Genomic DNA, 9625 nt, shown 5'->3' with positions numbered 1-9625 from the left:
TGCATACATGTATGTGTATACGTGTGTGTATACGTGTGTGTATACGTGTGTGTATACGTGTATACATGTATATACACGTATACATGTATATGTATATGTATATATGTATACGTATACATGTATATATGTATAGGTATATGTATATACGTATATATGTATATATTATATATACATGTAGATATACACATGTAGATATATACATATATTATATATACATGTATGTATATATGATATACATACATGTATATATGTATATATAATTATATATGTATGTATGTGTATATATACGTGTATATATGTATATATAATATATATACATGTATATATATATATACAGGGGTACAGTGGCTCACCCCTGTAATCCCAGCGAACATTTCCCCATCCTCTGCTTTAGGCAAAGACCCTATACTAGTGTTTGCGCCTGTGTGTGTGCGTGTGTGCTTATGCGTGTGAGAGAATGTGTGGACTTGAAAGTGACCAGCTATATTAGCAGTCACAGTGAGAGAAGCAAGCGTCAGATGAGAACACCAGAGGAGAGAGAGAGAGGAAAAAGGAAGGAAGGAAGGAAAAGAGAAGGAAAGAAAGAAAATGAAATGCAGTGAGAATGCCGTAAGGACAACTTCTATGAGCTGGGACCCTGGGAGCCCAGTTTGGTTGGAAAGGCAGGACTAACCTCATAATTATAATCACCGACTTTCATTGCTACCCAGTACTGGAAGAAAGAGCTCCATGAAGGCTGAAGAAGTAAAATCTTCTGGATTTTACAGGCTAACTGGTCTGGGGGTAGTGTCTTCAGAATGGGGTCACCTGGGAGAGCGGAAAGTTTAAAGGATGGCCCAGTTCACTGAGGAAGTAAGTGTGGTGAGAGAAGATCAGACAGACTAGGGGAGGACAAAAATTCCAAAAGCATACAGGGAATTGCTGATGAGAGAGGGAAGAAAACTAAGATAGTGCAGACTCATTGAGGCACAGAGAAGTGAGATTCCAGAAAGAACTAGTGGAGAGAGCTGGACTTGGGCAGTGTTTTCCAAACCGTTAGAGGGCTGTGAACCAATATGGTTATGAAACCAGCACTTCAAAGGATAATAGAAAATGTCAGAGAGGGCTGGGCACAGTGGCTCATGCCTGTCACCCCAGCACTTTGGGAGGCTGGAGACCAGCCTGGGCAACATAATGAGACTCTGTCTCTATTTTTTCTTTTTTGAGATGGATTCTCACCCTATTGCCCAGACTGGAGTACAACGGCATGATCTTGGCTCACTGCAACCTCTGCTGCCCGGGTTCAAGCGATTCTCCTGCCTCGGCCTCCCGAGTAGCTGGGCTTACAGGCACCTGCCACCGCACCTGGCTAATTTTTGTAGTTTTAGCAGAGACGGGGTTTCACTATCTTGGCCAGGCTGGTCTTGAACTCCTGACCTCGTGATCCACCCGCCTCGCCCTCCCAAAGTGCTGGGATTACAGGCGTGAGCCACCAAAGTGCTGGGATTACAGGGGTGAGCCACCACGCCTGGCCTTCTGTTTTTTATATATATATATATTTATATATTTATATATATTTATATATTTATATATATTTATATATTTATATATATTTATATATATTTATATATTTATATATATTTATATATATTTATATTTATATATATATTTATATATATTTATATTTATATATATAAACTATATGGCCTGGTGTGGTGGCTCACGCCTGTAATCCCAGCACTTTGGGAGGCTGAGGTGGGCAGATTGCTTGAGGTCAAGAGTTCGAGACCAGCCTAGGCAACATGGCAAAACCCTGTCTCTACTAAAATTACAAAAATTAGCTGGACATGGTGGCTTCTGTCTATTGTCCCAGCTACTCAGGAGGCTGAGGTAGGAGAATCACTTGAACCCAGGAGGTGGTGGTTGCAGTGAGCCAAGAGTGCACCACTGCACTCCAGCCTGGGTGACAGAGTGAGACCCTGTCTAAAAAAAAAAACAAAATAAAAACAACAAAAAAAGAAAATGCCAGAGAGTATCTCACATAGCAAAGGTAGTTTCCAGAAACTTCTGTTTAAGATATATATTTGGGGGGGGTGCACAATATCATCTCTGTGACGTTCTTAATTTAAAAAAATGCATAACCTCAGTCCAATCGTGAAAAAACATCATACAAAACCAAAATGGAGGGACACTTGACAAAACACCTCTTCAAAAGTGTCAAGGTCATGAAAGTCAAGGAAACACTGAGGAAAAAGTCACAGACTACAGGAGACTAAAGAGACAGGACAGCTGAATGCAATGCAGGGTCCTGAATAGTTTCCTGGAACTGAAAAGGGCTATCAGCGGAAAGCCGGTGTTTTCAGTTTGGTTGATACTATCATGCTGATGTTGATTTCCTGATTATGACAATTGCACTATGGTTACGTAAGTTGTTAATAGTAGGGGAAGCTGGATGAGGGATATATAAAAATTTCTTGGACTATTGTTGCAACTTTTCTGCAAGTCTAAAATTAGTTCAAAATAAAAAATGTGTTTTTGTATGTGTGAACGACAGGGGGCTCGTGATGTAGAATATGTTTCTTATAATGGGCTGTGGTGGAAAATGTTCACAAGCCACCTCCCTTGGGTGTGGAAGGTGTCCGGAGGCACCAGCCTGGGCCAGGCGGTGAGGGTAGCTTCTGGAGCTGAGGTTCCTGGAAGGTTTGTGGGTGTAATGGGGGTGAGTGAGAAGCTGCTGGTGACAGATCACGGTCAGATTTGATGGTAGCTGGAATGATCACGGTGTCTCTAGGCATTTCAATCCAAGCCACCTATCTGCTGTTTGACAGAGGCTGTAGATTCCAGAAGGGCGAGGAACTCTGACCCCGTGAAGTCTGAGAGGTGGGCATCAGGGATCCTGAAGCTGTCACAGTGCTGTTCTGTTATAATCTCAAGCAGCCACTTGTGGGAAGTTATATGTCAGGAAGAGAGACTTTTGGAGGATTGGTAGTGTTTGATAGTCTGGAATTGTGTTACCGCTTTTTTCTTTTCTTTTCTTTTTTTTTTTTTTTGTGAAGGAGGAGCTAATTTCAGCCTAAACCATAGTTTCTCTGACTCCCCAAGGCTGTAGGCAGATAAATGTCCCTCTTTCACCAGGAATCTTTCAAGCAACTTGGAGAAATAAAAGGTTTGGTGAGGCAGTTGCTTCTAATACCTATACCCCAGCTTCGAAAACATATGGAATTAGAACAGCAGTTCTTGACTGGTGGTGACTTTGCCCGCCCCCCCCCCCCGACCAGGAGACATTTGGCAATGTCAGGAGACATTTTCAGTTGTCACACTGGGAGAGAGTGTATGTGCGTGTGTTACTGGCATCTAGCGGGTAGGGGCCAGGGATGCTGTAAACATCCTACCATGCACAGGACAGCCCCCTCCACCAGCACAGTGGAAAATCATTCAGCCCAAGATGCCAACAGTACCAAGAATGAGAAACCCTGCGTTAGAGGAGATGAAAAGCCGATGTCTGTTTACAGTCCAGAAAGTTGCCTGGGTGCTTTTCACAAAAGAAAGGGTTTTAAGCTTCATTTCTTGGCTTGATTTCAAGTGGATAATTATAACCTGCCTACCTAAAATTTACACTTTAATTTTCAGTGGGTATCTTTCTTCAGTTCATGCTTAAACAAGCTAAATGTGGCTGTGTTCTTGACAACAGGGCAATATTCCATGGCTGAGTCGGTTACAGGTCAACAGTGGGTGAAACAATTGGTCTGCAAAGTGATTTGAAGCCTTCGGGGGCTAAAAAGCACTAAAACAAGAAACCTGGGACATTATCATCATTATTAATTATTAGTGATATTACAGCACTTATTCAGCCACTCTCAGGATTCCCACAGGATTCCCATTAGTGCTAAGGTCAAAATCAGATTCCTGACCTTCAGTCCAACACTGCTTAGAATTAATATGTTAGCTGTTAGAAGCCGGGAGCTGTCACGCTGCATGTCCCTGCGCTCCAGTGTTTGGGAGAGGCTTTGCACTGGAAACATTGAGCTTCAAAGCAAATCTTCAACCTTCTATTTGTACTCACTGTTCCCATATATAGAACAGAGCAGCACACACTTGTCTATTGCTTCAAGGCAAGAGCAAATTCTGAAGGTATTAAATAGAGTCTTACTTCAACCAAACAAGAGAGCCCGGAGAAAGCTAAGGACAAGGTTCTGACCCTTCCCTTACATTTTAAAGATTTTATTTATTTATTTATTTATTTATTTATCGAGATGGAGTCTCGCTCTGTCGCCCAGGCTAGAGTACAGTGGTGTGATCTCAGCTCACTGCAACCTCCACCTCCCAGGTTCAAGCGATTCTCCTGCCTCAGCCTCCTGAGTAGCTGGGATTACAGGTATGCACCACCATGCCCGGTTAATTTTCCTATTTTTAGTAGAAATGGGGTTTCACCATGTTGGTCAGGCTGGTCTCGAACTCCTGACTTTGTGATCCACCCACCTCAGCCTCCCAAAGTGCTGGGATTACAGGCATGAGCCACTGAGCCTGGCGTAGATTATAATAATTTAGAGTGGCAGAATTTAAGATCAGGATCCAAGCTGCAAACTCTTAAACTGAAGGGTTATTGTTTTAGAAGCCACACAGATCAGTTTATGAAACCTGATTTGGCTTTTTTTTTTTTTTTTAAACAGCATTTAAATGTTAAACAAGCCTGGACAGCTACAGACAGGCAATAGGCATAAAAGAAGCAGGCTTAAAAAATTTTTTTATTTTTGGTGTGTTTGTTCATTTTTCCTGGGATTTCTGTCTTTAGAAAGATAATATCAATTTCATCTTTAGTAACCTGGAGTTTTGGCAAAGTGTGCTTTCTGGAATTTTGAATGGTAATATCTGTCATTTCTCTGCTTGACACAGCTTTATTTAAATAGCTTTAAAATTGAGACTCCTCTGACATGACTCTTCCTTTAAAATCCACATAATTTCATAGTACAAGTGCTACCTTTCATATATGGACAAGGTGCCACTGACTTTCTTGATTTTTTACTAGTTGATTTGTCTACACCCTCTCACGAGGGCCCTTAAAAACATGCCTTTCGAAGGTGTTAGCCAAAGTGAGGGGCAGAAAGTTTAGCCAAGGGACAGAGTTTGTCTTTGCAAAGCAAACTGGTGTGTTCCAGACAGAGTCTGAAACCCTGGCTCTCCATGGGAATCATCGCAACAGAGTTAATATTTATTGGCTATTGAGTATGTGCCACTGAGTCCCAAATTTTCTGCGGAATGACTCATTTCAGCCTTGCCACAACTCTTCTATTTTACAGCCAGTGAAACTGAGGCTCCAAGAGGTTAGGTATTTTATTTATCTAAGGTCAGGCAGCAGAAAAGACTGCGGGAATCTGAAACAAGCCATCTGTCTCTAGAGCCCTTGCTCTTGATCTTTTCCCAACAAACATGATCTAAAAAAAAAACATTAATCATATTAGCATGTGATTATTACATAGTTTGATTTTTAAATGGTTCAAACTATTTTCACAACTGTTACCTCTTTTGCTCCACAGGCATGATGGTAACTAAAATCTTGGAATGTGTCTTTTCGTAAAGATTAGATTTGGAAAAGACACACAAGAAACTCCCTTTTCCAGTGCAACGTTAACGGAAGCCCTATTTGAGCAAATCTGGTGCCCCAGGAGATCACCTCAGTTTATTTTCCTTCTCCCCAAGATAAATGTAGGTGGTGGGGTGTTTTAGGGTTTCTTTCAGTACCGCTTTTATTTTTCTACATTTTTCCTGAACATGATGCAATTGATACCCTTCTGAAGTTTAATTATACCTCTGGCGTCACATTGCATGAAGCATTTTCCTCATGGCTGTGTTTTTGGAAGCTAAGTGCATGGCAGTAACAGCATGTTTATCTTGGAGTTGAGACTTGAGAAGCAAGTTCCCCCCTTGAACATGACCTGAGATATATCACCTCCCCATCTGGGATTCCAACCTTAGGTACATAAGGGAGCCAACGCATAATTTTAAGAGACAATGGGAGTGAGAAGCCATTTTCCATTAATTTAGATGAAAGCCGATGAGGTGAGGGGCAGCCATCTATCGTTTCTAGGGGGTTTTAGTACTAGTATCTTCCCCCAACTGCCTCCCGATTCACTATTCTATAAGCGTGGGGGTCAAGAATGGTTGGCAAATCACCACTTTCAACAATGTCTATTTAGGCTTAAACATGGCCCTCCCGCATCAAGTTGATAATGAACAAGTTGCTAAACAGACACATCTGTGCTTAGGAGACCTGTGGCAACTTGCCGGCATGGCCTAGGGGTCCTTTTGAAATTGGTCCTCGGCCTTCCTTTCTGGCCCAAGCACTGGCCACTCCCTATTCTGCAGCTATACCAGGCAGCCTGCACCTCTTTACTCCAGATGGGGTCAAAGGCAAGCCGTGGCTACATTTTGGAATTCCAAGGATTGGTTTCCTACTTCTTCTAGGCTGCAAGTTTGAGATTTAGTGGTTCTAGGATGGATGAGGTGGTCCTGGGATGATAACCAACTCGTGCAGCCAAACCTTCAAGACACAGAGGAAATTCAATGTCATCATTTAAGGCAGGAGACCCCTCCAAATCTTTCATCCATATGGATCCCTTATTCTGGGATGCCTTCTTTCACTTCATCTCTTGAATTATAATATTAATATATTCTTCCTTCAATATTCAATCATCTCCCAGGAGCAGCTTTCCCTACCCACCTTCTGGGCTTTCCTCAAATGCAGTACGGACCACACGGAGGCCTCCCAGCATGGTTTTATCTACCCCTCCCACTAAACTATATTCAATCATTCTGGCTGATAGTAGGGGATCAATATATTTGTTCAATGAATGAATAATTCTTTCTGGTAGAGGAGCCTATTTGGGAAACAACTCAAGTCAGATTACTTGGTGAATATTGAGGGCCTGGAACAAGCTGAGCTGAAAATGCTCCAAATCTACTTCTGAAGCCAGCTACCCTGTCCCATGGCCATTATCGCTCTCCCGGTTTGTCCTACATTCTTCAAACTCTCCATATTTCCATGCTGTGAGCATCTCTGTCAGCTCTGGTGGTGTCAAAAGGGCCCCCAAGTAGCTCCTAACTCATCAGTTAAACTTGGCCATGACTGTAGTGGAGAAAGGTGCTAGTCTCTTACGTTGAAGAAGTGGGATCATGAGTAGGGCTAGGCCAACTGTGTGGGGTCTTTCATTTGTAGATTTTCTCATGGCTGCCTCTGTACCCCAACAACATTGTATGCCTGACTTTTTTTTTTTTTTTGGAGACAAGGGTCTTCCTATGTTGCGCAGGCAGTTCTCAAACTCGGGCAGTCAAATGATTCTTCTGTCTCAGCCTCTGGAGTAGTAGGGACTGCAGGCACAGGCCACTGTGCCCATCTTGCCTGCCTTTTAAAGGGGTAGAGGAATGCTTTTATGCTAGTGGCTGCATAGGACACAGCCATGCTAGGGAGAATTTTCCACTCGGAGACAGCTCTGCATGCAAGCAAAGGAGATGGCCTTCTTCGTATGAGATGAGAACAGAAACTGCTTAAAATGAGTCTCTCACCACTCCGTGCAATGAAATTCTACCATCAAATCCAAGTATCTGCCTCGAGGGGCTTGCAGGCCTACAATCTATTAACCTCTCCTAACACATTAGCATTAATTAGTTTGTTCAAGGACCGGTCCATTTGCAGTGTGGAGAAAGGCCCCTGAAAGGTCTGTAATTGCAGAGATGAATAGAAACATGGGCAGAGTGCAGACCTGAGCTCAGGCCACGATCCTTCTCTTGTCTGGGTTTTGGCCCGTCTCCTTGAGACCTCAGCCAAGCTCTCTAGCTGTGGAGTTTTATCCTCCAGTTTTGGATGGCGAGCACTCATTTTCTTTCTGGGCCCAAATGAAGTGTAAATACTTTAAACTGCCCTCAAAAGCCCGGTAGGTCAGGTGCTGTCAGTAACTAATCATGAAGCTGATCTCCCCCAGTCCCAGCGCTCAGCATGAGGGCAGCCCTTCCCATTTCCTCCCCTGTCTCCTGCAGGAATTAATCCCTCAGGCCATCATATACCCAGTGCATTTTCTTTTTATACCTCTGTGTGTCACTTGGGGCTGTCTGCCTTGAATTAGAGTTATTTGTGTACCTGTGCCTGGCAGCCTCCCCACGACTTGACGATTTGAGCGTCTGGGTGACAGGGCCGTCTCTTTTTCATTTTTCTATTCCTCGGAGCACCCTGCTCAATATTTTACATTTAGGTACTCAATGTGTGGTTTGAATTGAATTGAATGCAACAAATGGGATTTAGATTTGCTGGATGAACCACTACCTTGTGTACCCTCAAAAATATACGAACTTGGGTAAGTTTCACAATTAGGCTGGAGTGGTCGTCAACTGTGAGCCCATGAAAAGGACTGCACACAGCCTGAAATTTTCTAGATAGTCTTGGATCAAAGTAGCCTATCTTGTTCTCTGAGTATATGCACACATTTTTTTTTTTTTTTTTTTTTTTTTTTTTGAGATGGAGTCTCGCTCTGTGGCACGATCTTGGCTCACTGCAACCTCTGCCTTCTGGGTTCAAGTGATTCTCCTGCTCAGCCTCCCGAGTAGCTGGGACCACAGGCACCCACCACCATGCATGGCTAATGTTTGTATTTTTAGTAGAGACAGGGTTTCACCATGTTGGCCAGGATGGTCTCCATCTCTTGACCTCATGATCCACCCACCTCAGACTCCCAAAGTGTTGAGATTACAGGCATGAGCCACTGCACCCAACAAATTTTACACCAGAGTTTTCTAATTTGGGACTTGGAAAGTATAATGGCTATATCTGTGGCACATCAGTATAACAATAACAACAACAAAAATGGTAGCCGATAAACATTTGTCAAGTGCCAAGCGCAGAGTTAAGTAAGCGCTCTTTCCTGTAGCGTGACAATTACATGAGGCACTAGGTAGAGAAGTTAGGTGGTATCTTTATTTGTGGCTTTACCATTCATATGTTTTTCCTAATGACTTTTTGGGCTCTGACCTGAGGCTCTTCATTGCAGGCTCAGCCCAGGTCTGACTTGGTTGAAGCAGGAGACAAGTTTGCTGGAAAGCTGAGGGAGAACTCTCCCACATCTGACCTGCTTTTAGGTTTATGGGTTGATCAGAATGTTATTCACAGCAGCTGTCAGCTGTTAATAAAGACAACAATTTGATCCCATCCTAACCACCAGCTTAACTTCTTCCAAGGAGGCCTGTGGTTTTTCCAAATGAGGGTTTTCTTTCTTTTCTAGCAACTCAAAATACCCTGTTTATTTATTTTGTTTTATTTATTTGTATTTTATTTTTACCCTGCATTCAAGCTAACAAGTTATGGACCCTGTTTACTTAGAGTTATTTAGTACATGCTTTATATAAGTGTGAAATATTCTTGGCCGGGCGTGGTGGCTCAAGCCTGTAATCCCAGCACTTTGGGAGGCCGAGGTGGGCAGATCACCTGAGGTCATGAGTTTGAGACCAACCTGGCCAACATGGTGACACCCCGTCTCTACTAAAAATACAAAAAAATAGCTGGGCGCGGTGGCGTGCACCTGTAATCCCAGCTATCGGGAGGCGGAGGCAGGAGAATCACTTGAACTGTGGAGGCGGAGGTTGCAGTAAGCCAAGATCACAC

The 9625-nt window shown here is 43.1% G+C and overlaps 1 long non-coding RNA gene across 1 annotated transcript in view; it reads left to right on the top strand.

Annotated features, from left to right (window-relative positions):
• The first annotated feature begins 300 nt into the window (after positions 1-300).
• The window catches only part of LOC129049470 (uncharacterized), a 68464-nt gene continuing 59139 nt past the window's right edge, over positions 301-9625 (top strand). The window contains exons 1-2 of the long non-coding RNA XR_010136744.1: positions 301-852; positions 4257-4354. This is a non-coding gene — a long non-coding RNA (uncharacterized LOC129049470). The remainder of the gene's footprint in view (positions 853-4256; positions 4355-9625) is intronic.

Source organism: Pongo abelii, chromosome 14 (assembly GCF_028885655.2).
Source record: "Pongo abelii isolate AG06213 chromosome 14, NHGRI_mPonAbe1-v2.0_pri, whole genome shotgun sequence".
In the NCBI taxonomy this organism is placed as follows: Eukaryota; Metazoa; Chordata; class Mammalia; order Primates; family Hominidae; genus Pongo; species Pongo abelii.
This window is presented reverse-complemented; position numbering and strand designations above follow the sequence as displayed.